The sequence below is a fragment of the Lactuca saligna genome, chromosome 7 (assembly GCF_052625555.1).
Source record: "Lactuca saligna cultivar CGN05327 chromosome 7, ASM5262555v1, whole genome shotgun sequence".
Classification (NCBI taxonomy): domain Eukaryota; kingdom Viridiplantae; phylum Streptophyta; class Magnoliopsida; order Asterales; family Asteraceae; genus Lactuca; species Lactuca saligna.
In genome coordinates, this window is record NC_136423.1 from 157,659,387 (window position 1) to 157,679,470 (window position 20,084).

Here is a 20,084-nt window from a genome sequence, read left to right on the forward strand (position 1 = left end):
GGCCATGGATCTGAGTTTTGGTGATGGTTTTAGACTCCAAGCATGAGTCTTGATCTTATTACCTCTCTTTTGACCTACTTAGTATCTAAGTCATGTATTGGATATGCATGAATGAAAAGCTACAATATTATAGTCCTTAGGGTCGTGGGAGGTCCCAAAGAATGTCAGAAAGGATTAAGAGCTTAATCCTCAAAGTTGGTCAGAACAGATCTCACGACATGAAAAATGGGAATCTCACGATGTGAGAAATGATGATGTCCCGATATGAGGAATTTGATTGGATGAGTTGTGATTAATTCGAATCACTGATCAGGGCTAATTCGAGTCCACTCTCACGATGTGACCAGAGACCAGGTCACCACGTGAGGGTGAGTTGAAGGAAAAGTTGACCGTTGACCTCGTGCGTTAACTTTTGATCAGAGTTGACTTTTGGTTAACTCTTGGCCTTGAAGGGTAGACTAAAGGTTTTCCTTGTACGATTATCTAGGTGGGGTGTAGCTGACTGTGAGAGCAGCAGTAGTTGATTATCGATTGAGATGTGAGTTTCCTTCACTATACTCGTGGGTCGAAGGCACCTATACCAGCCCACCGAATTATGTTAGTGGTTGATAATTGTCTTTGTGACAATTTCCTATTATGCTTGTATGTGTTGGTTGTCTACGTGACTCTTACTACTTTAATTTCATGCTAGCTGTAGGGTTGATATAGACCCGATACCGATTGAAAGAGACCGAAGGGGTTAATATATACCTAGTACCGATTGAAAGAGACGAAGGGCGTGAAATAAACCTAGTATTGGTTGAAAGAGACTGAAGGGGTTGAAAAAATACCCAATACCGGTTGAAAGAGACCGAAGGGGTTGAAACACACCCAGTACCGGTTGAAAGATACCGAAGGGGTTGAAATATACCCAAATATGTTTGATTGTTATGTATGTATGGTATGGGGTATTTTAGGGGAGTTTATTAAGCTTTGTGCTTACAGTTTTCAATTTATGTTACAGCTACCTCCATTTCCAAAGGGAAGGGCCCAGTTTGATTGCTCTTCATCTACCCATGTTTTCCGTATTTACGTGATTTTGGGCCTTGTACTATGATATTGTTACATTATGAAACACTTTTGGTTGTTTTGACATAGTTACTAGATGTTTTGAAATGAATTAAAAATGGATTTTTTTTCTAAAATTTTTGGATGTTACAATATACTTCCTGAAACCAGAAATTCGTCAATCCTAAACTCAGAAACCGCAATCTAAAACTGGTGATTATCCAATTGTCGAACCTACCCCTAGTCTCTGACTAGGGACACCATCAAAACATGCATAAATAATACTCAACATATAAAAGTGTTGACAAGACCTAAATGAAAATTAATTGGTCGCATACCAGATTAACCCAAGAACTCATTCGTCCTAACGTCCCTGTCATCAGTTGACCACACTAGAACCTACCCTCAAGTGTAGAAAGTGTACAAATCGATGAAATCCATAAGGGTCACTCACCATCACATAGATGAAATCCAAAAGGGTCTATGACACGTCGTGACACTATCCAATCATTGGAATGAGAAGCTCACGGTTCCTCACCGTTGTTGCCACATGCTTACAACCATTCCTTATACGACCAAACTCTTCTCATAGAATGCTACGAATAAATCGTAGACTTACTGGTTCTTTTATGCCTGACTACCACCAAGGGAACGTTATAGTTACCCAAGGTCTCACAACATTTCCTCAATTGCTTTGGGGTCTGTCGATGGTTTTCTCATCCATCCACAAGAATATTTAATAGAAGATCAATACGAGTCGGATCCTCCGACCGAGATAATCCAAATCCTTAGCCTCTTATTGTAACATCCGGAATTTCCGGTGTCATATTTTAATTAATTATTTAATAAAGAGACTCGACGAGTACGGGATTCGACTCAACGAGTCCACGCTGTAGGAAGAAACTCTAAGTCCTCGGGCTTGTGCCCTATTTAAGGGATCTTATGGCCCTCATTAGCAACCACATTCACCCTTGAAAGCACCAAATAACTAGAGAGCGTACACAGAGAGAGAGAGAGAGAGAGAGAGGAATCCATTTTCATCATCTCTAGTGTTATTTTGCAAGGAAGAAGGAAGGAGGGCAAGCTACATGGCTTAGGGAGCTCAGATCTGCTACCATTTTATCAAAAGAGGCTGCTAGAGGTATGGATCTATGCTCAATCTCATGCTTATGGTGATCTACTTGAATTTAGGGTTTTCATCCCCTCTTTTTTAGCTTGGATTCGAAGCTTATGAGGTCCCAAGGTGGAATAACTCTTAGATCTAGACCTTAAGAGGTCCAGAGAGTCCCAACCATTCTGCTTTATGCTGTTCCATTAAAGGTATGTGTTGGGTTTTGAGTATTCTAACACTCCTAAGTGTACATGCAACCCTAAATACCTTGGATCTATGTTTTCTCTATTATACATGCAAATATGAACATCCAAGGTATTATCCTAATCTAGCATACAAAACTATTAATATAACAAGATAGAATACATACCTCTTTGATAGTGCTTGTCTTCATGAAGCTTGAGTGCCTAGTGCCCCAAGTGTGACACCTCAAATGGTTCACACAACACCAAATACACTTGGAATAACTTGAGAGAAATTAGAACACTTCATGAAATCGTCTAGCCCTCATACACACACATAGTCACGATTTCTTGAGCCATGGGTTTCTTTTATATGGTGGCTATTAGGGTTACACCATGTAACTCATGACTTTACCCATTCCTTATGCTCCATGGATTTTAACCTCCATGGAGTATCCATGGGTCACCCCATGGACTTAGTCCAACATAAGGAATCTTGGATCACAAGCCCACATATATAAGAATGAATGATTTACACAATCAACCCATATATTTAATTAGTCTCCTTTTGATCACTTAATTAATTCCAAATTAATTCTTGATCAATACTAATTAAATAACCTTATTAATATATTAGAACTTATAATATATTAACAAACCTTAAGTGTTATTTCTCTCATTTTAGTCTATCCAAGTGCATGATGCCATGCAACCCAAATGGACCATGCCGGGTCGGGTCAAGTCTTACCAATTATAGTTATGGACTTAGACATTAATCCAACAGTCTCCCACTTGGATAAGTCTAAAACTATTTTTGCGTATGACTTCAGGAACCAACTGGCAATCGTAGCTCTCAAAAGCTTCTGTCGAACTCTGACCTTGTAGATGAACTCTGATCTTGTCAATGACTTGTCCATTAGATAAGGGATCATATATTCCTCCATTCTAGATATCATATGGACTGAGACATGGATTATAATCATTCTCTCTGTCCATTAGTTGTTTCCCGATTTCCGATTTATGACGACTGACTAACTGAACAAATCAAATCAGTCCTGGCCCGGCCGAGCACTTCCATTTGTCATCATCAAATCATCGAGGGGCCCACAGATATCGCTTTTATCCCGAAGGTAAAAGGAATGGATAAACTTCGACTCATATGGCTTGTTCTACTACTTGTTGAATCATACACAAAGACACGTTTTATAACATCGAGTTACCAATGCGTTTCGTGTAATCAATGTACTATCAACTCATAGTAACAAGTCATATCTCTAGGTTTGAAGAATATAAGATATTATCGTCTCATGATCACTCGTGATAAAACCCATGAAGTGATTCCAATGAGCGCGGGTTGAATCCAATACTCAGAACTTATGAGCACTCATGAGTGTTGTAGCCCTTTGTCCAACATCTTAGACCTCTACAAGCCAACCCATGACAGTCTTAATTCATATATACTTCCAACATATGACCGACTGTGGATGGTTTGAATAACTTAGTCATTCCGGAAGAATGACCTAGTTTATTTGGGAAGTCAAAACATGCAAAGTGAAACACAATAATAATTGAATCCAATATGGTCTCAGAACTTATGAATATAAATAAAACACTTTTTATTTATCACCATATGATTACACATTATTCATTGTATATTGTTTCAGCTATCAACTTTTATTCTTGAATTTAAAACAATAGTTATCCCATGCTCCAAGCATGTACACTATGTTTTCTAAACACTAGTCATGCCATACAGCAAGTATGCATAATATGTTTGTCTATGATCTTTATTTTGTGAACTAGATCAATTGAACATAACTTCAATGATTCTCTTTTCACACTCCCAAATCCTTACTGCAAATGCAAGAATTCCAAATTCATGTCATTTACTGAAATCTGTTAGATTCTAAACTTATATGCATCGATCCTCTTGTAATGATTATGCACAAAGTCAGAAAGACTTAACAACAATCATTACAGAGCATTCCAAAGGAGATCAACTCCTTGGAACCATCCTTCTTGCATTAAGTTTCCTTAATCTTACACAGATTGAAAATTCTAACTTTGAAACATTTCCAGATTCATTTTGACTATCACTTCTGAACAAGAGTTGCCTCCTTACAGATTATGTCAATATGGTCCTTCCAGAATTATCACTATACTTCCAATTGTCCTTGAGAAACCAATCTTTGGTAAACCTTAGATTGTCCTCGACAATTGTTTAATCCTTTTAGTCATATCCAGTTCTAAACCTTTTCCATTCTTAACGCCCTAGGCATTTGGAAAATTTTAGAAAGGATGAATATAGCACATGTAATCGGTCCTATATCCGAAGCATATGGGACACAATTCATGATGTCTCACATAAAGACTAAACCAGTCTTTTGCTATAACATTTCCATTTCTATTTGCCAAGTTCTCATAATTCAGATTATGAAAAGGGATGCCGTAATCATAATCAAATTTTAGAACGCAAATAATGGACCCATATACAGAATTTCCTTATGTTGAGCCATTCCAACATGAAATTCATATATATCCTTGACTAAATGATTAAAACCTCACGATCTAAGCTTATAGATTTGAGATGAAGTATAATTTCCTCTCCCTTAATTATAGCAAAACAACTTTTTCCCAATTGAAACCTTTTGTTTTCTATAATTAACATTGCTAACTTGCAATCTTTATCATAATTATCATGCTCCCACTAACATGATGATTATTAGCATAACACTTATGCTCCCACTAACTTTGACATGTACTCAGAAATCAGCTGGACTTCTAGAAATCAATACTTTATTGACCAAAGTTCAGATTTCTGATCCTGGATTGTTTTTTATAGAACTTTATCAAAATCATACACCTTCTCTTAGATAGCTCATGGGTGTGTCAAAACAATTTTAAGAACTATGAAAAGGGATGCCGTAATCATAGTCTTGATTGTTTTGACCTTTGCCATTTCATAAGTCCAGGTTAGTGTGCCGGTAAACCACACACGCTCCACTAACGACTTTGAGAATGCAAATATCACAATTGCTATCTAACTAAAATCTACTTAGTGGAAGTGTTTCCTCACCATCATTTTCATGAATCAGAGAGAAACCTTATGACACTTAGATTTATTGGTGTATGAGTTCCTACCCATATGAATTTGTCAAAACCATAATTACAAGACAAGGATAATGACAAATCCAAAACCATATGGATTGAACTCAATCTTAATTTCTTGCCACCTGGCAGCTCAAGGGCCTACCATTGCTTCCAAGTTGTTGTGCAACACATTGAGAACTCTAAGAACTCATGTGCAAAGCCAACTTTAACTAGAATGGGCACAGAATATGTCAACATGATAGGTTATAAACCTCAAGTCGTGTGCTAGTGAAGAACTTCAGGTTTCATTCTTGATTAGTTCTTGAGAATTTCAAGACCTTTAAGACTCCCACTGTCCTCTTGACCTATAAGACTCCCTTGTCAAACAGCCAAGAGATAGTGCGGATTCTAATCAAGACAAACACTTCACATAATTGGCCTTAGTTGGTCTTTGTTTTATCCAAAACATCACAACTTACCAATTTCAAATGTACAAGAGTAGAAAACTTTTACTCTTACATCTGTCAAGTGTTTTAAACCTTCTTTAAGACATGTCACTCAAATTACAATCTTGGAGTACGACTCTAAGACTTGTATTGGAACGAAGTATGACTCATCTTCTTGATTTAACCATTTCAACAATTCAAGATCCCTTCTTCTTAGTCATAAGAATGCACTAAGACTTCCTTAGAGAACTAATTTTGATATGGTTTCTTAATCATTAAGATGATCACAAAACTGATACTAAAGTACTCTCCCATCTTTTCAGATTTGAGAAACTTTTATCCTTCTGCCTAATTTGATTCTTCTTATCCGCTCTGCTATGCATTGGAACCTTTTCCAATGTCTCAGAGTTACACTTAAGCTTGTAAGTATAATCATATTTACTGAGCTTTAGTAAACTATGACGACTAGCCTTATATCTTTTGTGGTGGACTTAATCAGTGCACATGACTATGTACTCGATCCCTTAGTCCATTACTTGACTCACACATCCATGTGAATAAGTAATTAGTCTTAATTTTTCCAATACTTGAAAAGTTCTCATCCATCATGCTATACAACCTTCATGATTCCAAGTCCCTGTCCAATTGGGACTTTGGATGATGAGAATCTTTCCTTATTTGGTAAATTTAGACATTACCACAAATGAAGGAATCAATTTCATATTTCCACTCTTGCTATTAATGGAATCATATAAGCAACAATTTTTCCTCAAATGCCATTGTAAGGATATTTTAAAATAAATAAAATCAAAAAATTTCTTTAATTTTAAAACTATGCGGAAAAAACTTATCCTTACAATCCATATGAAAACTTGTTGTTATCTATTCCTTAGCAATATCTCATAACTCCTAAGAATTAGCTCAAGAATCCGATCTTCAAACTACGTGATAGAAATCCATCTACGCGATCAGATTCAACATATTCTTTCTTTAAGTTTCTTCACTTTTCTTTGATTCTTAAAACATCACCATGTGACCCAGTCACATCATGCATCAAGAATCTCAGAATAGAAACTTAACAGAGTTAGAGTAGTGGACTTTACCTGAAGTAGAGTCAACCTTATTGACTTTAACACCCTTAGGTAAATTTGGCAGCTTCGCAAATAATGACCCTTTCTTTGGCAATATAAACATATGGACCCTTTGATAATGCTACACGGGACTATCACAGACTTAGTTTTTCTCTTTACCATTTGTTCAACCGAGTTGACTATGGCCGATCCCTTTCCATTGGGAAGAGAATGCTTTTTCTGTATTTCCAGTGTCACCATTGTCAATGTCCATAAAGTTTCAGGAAGTTGATCTTAACAATAGATAAGATCATTAAGGGTCTTGTCATAGTCTATTTCATAGGTGTCCCAAAAGAACTCACTATGTGACTTAGAAAGTAATTGAGCCACTAACTTTCTCAAGACTTTGACACCCAACTCTCCCGGCTTGTCAATATGTGACTACATCTCCAAGATGTGATCACACCTAGACCTTGCCTTGCCATTAGGGCTTGAGTGACCTTAAACTTTTCAAGAACTTGTGGGTTAGGGAGAATAATTGGAGGAGGAGAAAGAAGTATGATATCCATAGGACATCATCTTCATTTAGGAAAGCTTGTTTCAAGAGATTTGGGAAGATCATAGATGTCTAAACCAGACATCTTCTGGGAGATATCCAAGATAGTTGATCTTTGAGTCCTTAATATGACACCCAATATGAAAATATTAAGGCTAGGACCCAACAAACTATTTTATAACTTAGAAGAGGTATGCCGTAATCCAAGCTATAAAACAATTTGAAGGTAGGTGAATGACGATTCACCAATTTCCACCAAGATAAACGAAATGTATTATTAGGTTTTAATTGGTTTTGAAACTCCTAGATCTTTTGAGATTCATTGAACTGTTCAATGGCATGTTTCAATCTCGAGTGTGCCCTTCAGGTTTTGTGACTGGGATGCTGAGGATCACAAAACAAGGTGTGAAGTAACCATGCAAATTAATGGGTACCCTTAAGTGTTTACCCCTCAATCGATGTGCCGGTTAACCACACACGCTCCATCGATACTATGATAAACATTAAGTTACCCTTTGCCTACCTTGTTAAATACGAGTTAGTGTGCCGGTTAACCACACACGCTCCACTAACCGACTTAAACAAAGTGCAAAGTGTAATTTCATGGATTAGCACCTTATTCACATTTTCCTAAGTAACTAAGATTGGGTATTATTTAGAGTTTAGTTACTTAGTATTTATCATTAATACTTTTAATGAAGGGAGAATTATAGTCATGTCAAACCCGTTCGGCTAACGACCCTCCACCAGTCAAGCAAGCGGTGGGTGAGAGTGGACACCCATTAAGTTGCCATTTTATAGGCAACAACCTTATACCCACCTTATAGACCGGCTTCGTGAATGAGGCGTACTAGCGGTAAGACCGACTTTACTCTTATACATATATATAAATATTATTAACTTATAATATTATAAAGTATAAGGGTTGAATTTTAACTTTTAAAATTCTAAGGGCTAACTTGGAATTAAAGTATTCATAAGAGAAAACTTTACAAATTCCAAAACTTGAGGGCAAGTTTTGAAACTATTCAAAACTAATTAATTCCATAACTTATGTATTTAAAGTAGTTTAATCCAAAAACTCTTCAAGTTCCATAACTTGTGGACAAATTATGGAAGACTTTAAACTAATAAAGAATTAACCTTTTCTTTATTTTATAACTTATGGAATTAATTAAGGTTACATATTTTATTTATTTATTTATTAGTGAAGTGACTCTTGAACCTCCATAACTTAAGGACAAGACTCTACATCTTTTTTGTAACCTTTGCCAACTTTATGAGTTTTATGAGTCTTTAATGTGACTCTTCATGTAACTTAAGGATAAGTTACACAAACACATTTTATACTCAACTCTTAGATTAATTTGGATTGAAAACAACTTTTTCACTCAACTTTTCTATTAATCTAAGCAACTCATAAGAACAAGATAATTCAAATCAAACTTTTTCATGTAATTGGTCTAACCTTTAAACTAATACAAAACATGAATCTATTGACAATTATCTTTGAAAATGGATTAGCATGAACATTACCACATTAAAAAACAAGTTTATAAGTTCAAAACAACTTAGGGTAATGTTCCTAGTCCATTTCTAGCCAAAAACCTCGAAGATATGCTGTCTGGGGTCCAACTCGTCGAGTGCATGAACTCAACTCGGCGAGTTGGATGCATTTTGCCTTGGACTCGTCGAGTCCCTTCATGGACTCGGCGAGTCAGCTGGGCTGACAGCATCAAAACTCGGTTTTTTCAGCTTCTATTGCAGGTATAACAAGAAAACAAACCTGGCTCTGATACCACTGTTGGGTTTTGAGCATTCTAACACTCCTAAGTGTACATGCAACCCTAAATACCTTGGATCTATGTTTTCTCTATTATACATGCAAATATGAACATCCAAGGTATTATCCTAATCTAGCATACAAAACTATTAATATAACAAGATAGAATACATACCTCTTTGATAGTGCTTGTCTTCATGAAGCTTGAGTGCCTAGTGCCCCAAGTGTGACACCTCAAATGGTTCACACAACACCAAATACACTTGGAATAACTTGAGAGAAATTAGAACACTTCATGAAATCGTCTAGCCCTCATACACACACATAGTCACGATTTTTTGAGCCATGGGTTTCTTTTATATGGTGGCTATTAGGGTTACACCATGTAACTCATGACTTTACCCATTCCTTATGCTCCATGGATTTTAACCTCCATGGAGTATCCATGGGTCACCCCATGGACTTAGTCCAACATAAGGAATCTTGGATCACAAGCCCACATATATAAGAATGAATGATTTACACAATCAACCCATATATTTAATTAGTCTCCTTTTGATCACTTAATTAATTCCAAATTAATTCTTGATCAATACTAATTAAATAACCTTATTAATATATTAGAACTTATAATATATTAACAAACCTTAAGTGTTATTTCTCTCATTTTAGTCTATCCAAGTGCATGATGCCATGCAACCCAAATGGACCATGCCGGGTCGGGTCAAGTCTTACCAATTATAGTTATGGACTTAGACATTAATCCAACAGTATGAACCTAGGGTGCCATTTTAGAAGCTATTTCACCAAAAGAAGCGTTATGGTTGTTGCATGAGTGCCAACATTTGACCTTTACGTGATTATTGAGCATTGGGAAGTCAGATCTACAGGTTAGAGAAACAGATCTAACCTCAGAAGGTCATTTGAGTGTGGCTATGGAAGAAACTCATCGAGTCCATAAGAGAACTCAACGAGTCGAGTCGGGGTTGCCCTGCGATTCATGACCAGTGGTAACCCATCAAGTGGAAGGTTCACTCAACGAGTTGAGTGATGCCTTAGAAAGATTCAAAGCACACACTTGGACTCGCCGAGTCACCCATGTGCACTCGACGAGTATGGTCAAAGTTTGACCGTTGACTAGAGTTGACCATGGGGTTTTGGTCAAGCTGATTCAAGAGAAGTCAGAAAAGGGTAGAATGGTCTCCTACCCATTATTAGAGATGAGAACATGAGAGGATTTTGATTAGAGATGTTATCCTGTTGATAGGAGGAGGCTAGGTCGGGATATTCGAGCACGAGAGTTTATCAGACTTCATACAAGGTGAGTCTTCTCACCATATATTACCTAGAGTGGTAGCTATGTGCAGTGTGGAGGGTCTTATGTGTTATACGTATGTTTGAGATTATGTGCATTGTGCTATATGTATGTTATGTGTTATATAGACCGGATCGGAAGGTCCAACGACTCATGAGGCCAGAGGGTCCTCAATCAAACTGGACCGGAGGGTCCAACGAGCTATGAATGGACCAGAGGGTCCAACGAGCTACGGGGCTAGAGGGTCCCGCTGAGACACATTGACCGGAGGGTCATACTATGATATAGCCTTGAGTGGCGTATGTGTTGTATGTGGTATTTTAGGGAACTCACTAAGCATTTATGCTTACCGTTTGTGTGATATGTGTTTTTCAGGTACCAAAAAGGATCGCGGGAAGGCGCCAACATGATCTGTACACACTGGAAGAAGAGTTGCTTGAGATTCTGGGATTTGTTATTATTATGAAATTTGACTTTATGAGATTTTGAGAACTATTATATGAGTTATGGTTGGTTTTTTTTAAATGAAAAATTGTTTTAACTTTTATGTCGTTACAAGTTGGTATCGGAGCCTCAGTTTAAAGGATTCGAATGCACGTTTGGGAGTATCTGAACTCAAGCTGAGGATTTGCGAAAGTTTTCATAAAAAGTAACAATTTTTCTAAAAGAGTAAAAGACCTTGAGAAAAGCATAAAGGAGCAGTGTGTACGATCAGCCAGCGCCCGAATGGTGATTTCCCAAAATACCCTTACATTATGTGTTATGAGATAATATATTATGTTGTGCATGCTAGAGTAGGCTCGGTATTCATATTTTGGACTAGAGTGGCCTTATTTGTGATGCCTTAGCCTAGGAGATTATTGTTGCTATGAGATGCTTTGAGAGTGAGTAGGTAGCAATAAAGAGCTTATGAGAAGTCTACCGAAGGGTAGCCTATGCTTAGCGAGATGTAGAGTACTTGTGATTTGGGATCCTAGGAGGAGGACTTGGAATGAATGTTGATGCGGTGTGGAAGGTAGTATAGGGCCCATACTACTGAAAACACCGGATCAGTGTGCAGTCCAAGTAAGAATCCTTAGGGTACTAAGGAACTAGTAGAGTTGAGTTATCGAGTGAAGTATACTCGAGCGAGTATCTGATATTTTTATGTTGTATTTCAGAGACATCATGGTTGGGACACGCCACAGACCAGAGACCAGTAGCATGAGTGACAAGGAGCTTCGTCAGATGATCCACGATAAGGTGGCTACGGCTATCCGCGCAGAGATACCGGAGATGTTTGGGTCAATCAAGACCACCTTGATTGAGACGTTTGACAAGAGATACACAGGGGTTACCGAGGCTACGGCTGCTGTAGCTACTGTAGCTGTGGTTGCTGCTAGACCTGAGGGGGTGACTTGATGCTGTTCTGGGAGTTCAGCAACACGAAGCCACCGGATTTTGATGGGATGTAGGATCTGATTCCTGCGATGAGATGGATTTCTGATATTGAGGGATGCTTCTACACCTATTCGTGTCCAGAGCATATGAGGGTTTGGTTTGCACTAAACCAGGTTCAGTTTGGAGCGAAGGACTGGTGGAAATTTGTGACGGCGGATTTCACTACTGTATAGATTTTGGCGGTAACCTAGGAGAGGTTCACCACCATGTTTAGGGATGAGTATGTTCCCCCAGTGTAGAGGGAATGGTTGGCTAAGTAGTTCTTGTCCCTCAAGCAGGGGACAGAGTCCATGACGGTACTCACACGGATGTTTCATGAGAGGGCGTTGTTTTGCCCTGAGCACGTGTCGTCTGAGCAAGCACGCATGAGCCGATACTTGAGCATACTGAGGAGGGACATTCGTGAGTTCGTGGCGAACTCATCATACCATACATTTACTGAGCTCCAGGCTAATGCCCGAAAGAGGGAGATTGAGCTGGAGACTTAGGTCAGGGAGGAGGCCGAGTCTCAGAGGAGGGACAGACGACCGACGTAGGCTCAGTCGGCCGCCAAGCGGGCAAAAGCCCGCTAATTCGAGATCTGGAGGTCCGAAGCGCCGCACTTATGGGAAGTGCGGCAAGAGTCACGAGGGAGTGTGCAGAGTTAGGTGTGTTACAAGTGTGGGAAGGAGGGGCATTTTGCGAGGGATTTCCCCAAGGGGTTCTCGATTTGCTTTCATTGCAACCAGACCAACCATTAGAAGGCCGAGTGCCCACAGCTGCTGCAGGGATCGACATAGGGATCTGTGCCTACTGCCCGTGCTACTGAGATCAAGCCAACGAAGGCCGAGGCACCGAAGGCTCAGAGGAGAGCCTTCCAGTTGACAGCAGAGGAGGTCCGCGCAACGCCCGATGTCGTGGAAAGTATACATCCTTTCATTATTTATTCTGAGTTTGAGATATTGTGCTTATATACTGATATGCTTAGGCACCTTTCTTGTGAGTTCTATACATGCTTTGTTGTTACTTAACTCGTGTGCGAGTCGATCTTTCGTGTCTTTTGCTTTTAGCTAGCACATCAGTATCCGTCGAGAGGTGTTAAGTCAACCTCTTCGATTTTCCACAGCTGACTTGATCTGAGGGTGTATACTCGAGATCTTCGGTGATGAGTTTCCGATAGATCTGGTCCCCGATCGCGATGGGGGACGTTTATGTAATTGTGGGCATGGATTGGTTGAGCTGATTTAGAGCTGTTATAGATTGTGAGTGCCGGTTGGTAATGATAAGAGACCCTAGTGGGGGAGAACTTACGGTGTATGCCGAGGGTACCCGATCGGGGTCAACTTTTTGTTCGGCTGCCAGAGCGAGACAGAGTTTACAACAGGGCTGTAAAGGATTCGTAGCCTATGTGATGGATACACGAGTAGTCACAGAGAAGCCAAGCTTGGTCGATGATGTACCGATAGTGCGTGACTTCCCAGATACTTTTTCCCGAGGAGTTTTCGGGTGTGCCTCCCGAGAGGCAGGTTGAGTTCCGCATTGATTTGGTTTCGGGGGTAGTGCCTATCATCAAGGCGCCCAATCGCCTTGCGCCACCAGAGATGCAAGAGTTATCCTCACAGCTTTAGGAGCTGTTGGGGAAAGGATTAATCAGGCTGAGTAGCTTACCATCGGAAGCGCTAATCCTTTTTGTCATGAAAAAGGATGGTTCACACCGGATGTGCATGGATTATCGGGAGTTGAAGAAGTTGACAGTCAAGAACCGTTATCCACTACCGAGGATCGATGACCTGTTCGATCAGTTGCAGGGAGCATCTTGGTTCTCCAAGATAGACTTGAGGTCTGGATATCATCATATGTGAGTACGTGATGAGGATATCTAGAAGACGGCATATAGGACTCGTTACGGGCATTACGAGTTTGTGGTGATGCCTTTCGGGCTCACCAATGCGCCAGCAGCGTTCATGGATCTCATGAACTGAGTATGCACGCCAATGTTGGATAGATCGGTGATTGTGTTCATCGGCGATATTCTGGTGTATTCGAGATCTAAAGAGCACCATGAGGAGCATCTGAGAGAGATTCTTAGGGTATTGAGATCGGAGAGGCTTTACGCCAAATTCTCCAAGTACGATTTTTGGTTATGAGAGGTCCAGTTCTTAGGGCATCTCGTCAACCAGAATGGGATATTGGTCGATCCGGCAAAAATTGAGGCTGTGATGAGGTGGGAGGTGCCGAGATCCCCTACTGAGATCAGAAGTTTTCTGGGATTAGGCGGCTACTATCGGAGGTTTATCAGGCATTTCTCCAAGATTGTCGTTCCTCTCACCAGGTTGACCTGGAAGGGCGTGACTTTTAGTTGGAGTCCAGAGTAATAGGCCTCATTTGAGACGCTTCGCCATAGATTATGCGAAGCCTCGGTGTTAGCCCTTCCAGAAGGGATGGAGGATTTTGTGGTGTATTGTGATGCATCGATATCGGGGTTGGGTGCGGTGCTTATGCAGAGAGGGCATGTGATAGCATATGCATCAAGGCAACTGAAGCCCTATGAGACAAGGTATCCCACCCATGATTTAGAGTTGGGTGCAGTGGTGCTCACCCTGAAGATATGGTGTCATTATTTGTATGGGGTTCGGTGTACCATATACACGGACCATAAGAGTTTGAAGTACTTGATGGATCAACCCAACCCGAACATACGCCAGAGGAGATGGTTGGATGTTGTAAAGGATTATGACTACGAGATACTGTACCACCCGGGCAAGGCTAACGTTGTAGCCGATTCCCTAAGTTGCAGGGCAGAGAGTGCCCCGATACGAGACATTTGTATGAGGATGACGGTGATGACTCCGGTGTTGGATACCATATGAGAGGCCCAGGCAGAGGCTGTGAGACTGGAAACCGCAAGAGAGAGTAGGTGATTGGGCAGGTATCTGAGTTCGTATCAATAGCTGAGGGATTTTGACCTTTCAGGGTTGGATTTGGGTGTCGTTTGCCGCAAGGGCACGTACCATCCTGATGGTGGAGGTGCACAGATCGAGGTTCTCGATCCATCCCAGGGCCAATAAGATGTATTTGGACATGGATAGAGAGTATTGGTGGCCCTGTATGAAGAGGGATGTGGCGTGGTTTGTTGAGAGGTGCTTGACCGGTCTTAGGGTTAAGGCCGAGCACCAACATCCGCATGGAAAGTTGCAACCACTTAAGGTTCCCCAATGGAAGTGGGAACAAATTTCTATGGATTTCATCATCAAATTGCCGAGGATCGCGAGGGGTGTCGATGCAATTTTGGTGATTGTTGACCAGCTGACGAAGAGCGCTCACTTCCTTGCTATCAGTGAGAGCTCTTCCACGGAGAGGCTAGCGGAGATATACGTGAGTGAGGTAGTGTCGCAGCCTGGGGTGCCAATCTCGATTGTGTCAGATCGAGACGTGCATTTCACTTCTAGGTTCTGGAAGAAGTTCCATGAGGAGTTGGGTACGAGGTTACATTTCAGCACCACTTACCACCCACAAACGGATGGATAGAGTGAGCGGACAATTCAGACGCTCGAGGACATGCTTTGAGCATGTGTGTTGGACTTCGTAGGTGTTGGATTAGTGTCTAAGTCCATAACTATTTTAGTATGTACTTGACCCGATGGTGCATGGTCCTTTTGGGTTGCCTTCACCAAAGCAACTTGATAGGATGAATTATGGAGAGTAAGGATTAAATATGATTTATTAATATATTATGGGAATAATATATTAAAGGAGAAATCATATTGTTTAATTAATATTAGTCAATAATTAATTGGTAATTAGTTTTGTGACTAAAAGAGATTAATTAAACTTAAGGGACTGGAATTGTAATTATAGGATAATTGCAATTTGGGCCATGGATTGCCTTGTATTAAGGGATGGACGAATTCTAATGGGAAACCCATAAGGAAATCATCCATGGGCTTGATAAAAGGAGTCTATGGGTTGCTTAGGGCTTAAGCATCCAAATTAGGGTTTCCTTGTTAGATAACCCTAATAGCCCAACTATATAAAGACCCCTTAAGGCTCAAAAACGTGGCTAATGTTCTGGTAAGGGTTTACACACGTTTTTGGCAGCCTCCAACCTCTCTCCTCTTCATCCTCTTGCTTATGGTGTTTGTGAACCATTAGAGGAGTGACACTTGTGACTCTAAGCCTTCCAAAGTCAATTCAAGGAGGAATTGGGATTGTTATTGCTACATAACAATCAAGGTATGATCTTAAACCTAATTACATATTAATATGATTACTTGTATGTTAGAATTAGGGTTTATAGTCTTGGATTCAAAGCATGTACAATAGAGAAACCTAGATCCAATCATTAGGGTTTGTATGAGCACATAGGATGTCTTATGACCAAAACCCATCAGTGGTATCAAAGCCTAGATTGGTTTCAATTGTATTGATGCATTGTATAACTAGAAAATTCGATTTTTTGGATTCTGGAGTGTGACATCCCCAAAATCACGGCCAGAAAAGACCGGTTTTGTTTATACTTTATTTCAAAATCAGAGTTATCTTTTAATAAAAGGGTTGCGGAATTTGTCCCAAAACAATAATATGATAAAGATTTATCAAAAGCATTTCCATAGAAATGTATTTCATTAAAAGACTCGGGATGTCATGTTCATACAGATCAAAAGTATAAACAGTACAATATAAGCCTTACTACATTATTTCATATCTACAGGCCTATATCCGTAATCCCTCGTCCAAAACATCACACCTATGCTCATGCGCCACTACCTGTAATACATAAAACTGAGTGGGTCAGGCTTGGGAGCCTGGTGAGCACATAGGGTTTTCAACCCACAATAAATAAGTTTATTAATTTCATCAATCAACAATAACCCGATTACCCGTTCCCGTTATCCTCACTTTACGTCCCTAAACACCTATTATAAGGGACCTAGCCTAAGGATCATCATCGGGACGGACACTACTGCTAAGGGGATTCCTCAGCAATAAATGTCCTAATAGGCAACCATGTGGGGGATGGAGTACACCGGTGAACACATCGTTCACAACACCTACAGGTTGCGAGCCTGCTAGTGTTCCACTGGACTGTCTAGAAGAGTCAGTGGTCGTCATCTATACTCCGCTAGATGACTGGATCAACAACAACAACATCGAGGACTCTCATCATTTTATCACACATCACCTATTACATCTACCCATGTTTTACCCCAACATTTTCGTAGATATAAAATACATATACAGTTTAAATCATTGAAAACATGTATAACAACGTTCATCTAGCATAGATAGCAAGTATTCAGATAATATGCACACATAGCACGTAATTTATATAAAATACTTCATATCTATGTGTAAATTGAAAGTAACTATGCACTCACTTGATTAGGTGGTGACTCAGCACTCGGACAGTGCTTCGCTACTCTCAAAATGATATTGCTTCGATAAAACCTAGTATCGATACCACTAGGGTTTAGTCTAATGATAACCGTGACAAATTAATTGTCTGACTATTATTATTATTATATAAGTGTTAATAACACTTAATATAACTCATAATAATAGCCCAAATAATTATTTTAAGGACCTAATAACATTCCTATATTAAAACATAAGCTAAACTGTCACACCCCCAAACCAAGGATGGCGGAAACGTCTGGGGGTGGAGGACTTCATGTATAGTATCACAACAACGTGTATAATAGTGCTCAAAGTAAAAACAACCACCATATATATAATTGCAAAAGTTACACCAAAGTATATGTTTACATGTTTCAAAAGCAATTACATTATGATGACAAAATAAATTGTTGACGGTTTAGCGTCCCATCCTCAAAGCGATGAAGTTTTCCTGTTTCACTGATTTCCTGAGAATACAAGTAGTTTTAAAGAGTGTCAACACAAAGGTTGGTGAGTTCATAAGAGTTTTGTTTGAAGTAGAAACCGTTTTTCCTTGTAAAATCGATTTAGTTTGATTTCCAGAAAATCCAATATTTTCTTAGTTAAGTATGAATAGAAATAATCCTACATGATGCTGTAATGAACCCTAGAGTAATCCGTAGAGTTCCTCTATAATCGTCCAACATATAAAGTTATATAAGACTTAACTTAGATAAAACGTTGAATATAGTGGGTCTGCCCTAGGTCCACAACCCAACGAGGAACAGGAGATGAGGCGGGCACCACCAATTCTAGGCCAATCAAGACTAAATTCTTATATGACTCAACATATACGCTCAGCGACTATAGTTGAAGTCTAACAATTTTAGAGGATGTGTAGTTTTAATATCATAATAGCTTTGTATAGAGACCCGGCACTTTGTATTTGTACCCCTTTTTGTATAGAGACCCGGTACTTTGTATTTGTACCCCTTTTTGTATAGAGACCCGGTACTTTGTATTTGTACCCCTTTTTGTATAGAGACCCGGTACTTTGTATTTGTACCCCTTTTTGTATAGAGACCCGGTACTTTGTATTTGTACCCCTTTTTGTATAGAGACCCGGTACTTTGTATTTGTACCCATAGAGATAAAAGGTGATTTTAAATCGACATAAAACTCATTTAGGTTTTAAAAATAAAATCCCGTAAACTTATGGATTGTTCCCTATGTGAGCCGTTATAATCATACTATGACTATGTGAACCTGCCACGACGTTCTCAGTGTCGCGAAAAATGAAATGACATTTGTCACCCGTAGACCTGCAGGTCCCACTGTAGCTAGCAGCGAGGTGTGGGGTGTCAAACCCAATATAGATCTATATACAAGTATCACGTTCTCCCTCAAGGAGATTCTGATTATAACTACCAGGAATTATATCCCGCACTCGGACGTACGGGGAGAGATAGAGAAACTCACAATATAGGATAACAAGTTTACGTTAAATGTGTGTGTATATAAATATTTCTTGTATGAATGTACCCTTCTTGTACGAGTGCGCAGAGTGATGTATCATAAACTATACCTATTATAGTTTATCTAAAATGTATGTAATATGTATGAATCCTTTTATGGAGATGTATTAGTGTTGTGAATTTATTCAAACTATACTTTTTATAGTTAAATAATACGTGTTCCAAAATGAATGGATAATATTTAATATGAATGTCTTAGTTTCAGTTCATAATGATAAACTAACTAGGAAACACATTCAAACATTAAAACTTATGATTATACACTTTGCTCAACATAATACAAAGTGTTATGATATTTACATGTTGTTGGTAAAATTTAGCAATTCTGCCCTGTTTTGGAAAAATCATAGAAAAATCATACGAAGTCGAAAACTAGATCCGTAAATTCTGAGAGTTCACAAAATGTGTCTAGTTTGCTCATAATTTTTATCACAATTCATAATGTCCTCTAACTTGGGTGAAAAAGTCCATAATCACAGACTGGTCCGGATTGTTGTTTGAAGTGATAGGCAGTTTTGTAAAAATCGCCATAAATTGTAGAAAAATCGTATGGAGATGTGCAAGTAGCCATTTTAAAGCTAAAAACTTGAACTATTTGCACCGTGTACAGTTTTGAAAACAAAAATATTTAAGATGCCCAAAACAGTCCGTGAATGGAGTTGAACTTTTCTGATGAAGGCTGTTAGAGAAATTTAGTTATGTTCTTAGTGTTTTAACTTGTATTCTCCCCCTGAAAACTTGAGAAAACATGAAAACGTAGGGGTATGAACTCACCTTGAGTGATTTCAGTAGATGATTGTTGAAGAATGGAAGTGTTTAATTCAAGAACACTTGGAGATGCCTTGAAGGTTTTTCGAGAATCTAACATCATAGTTAGGGAGTTTGGGTAAGCAACCAAAGATTTGAGTAGAATGAAGTGAAATAATAATAGGGAGGATGAATTTTTACTTACTAAGTGTGGAAGAACACTTGAATCCAGCCTTGGATCTCGAAAATTTGTGTAGAAGAGTTTGAGAGAGAAAAGTGATGTTTGTTACTTAGTGGAATGAGAGAAATGAGAGAAAATGAGGAGTGTGGTTGATTGTTCCAGCTCAAAAACGTGGGAGTGAGTGAAATTTGAGTGTAAGGGAACATTGAAGTGACATAGGTAAGGT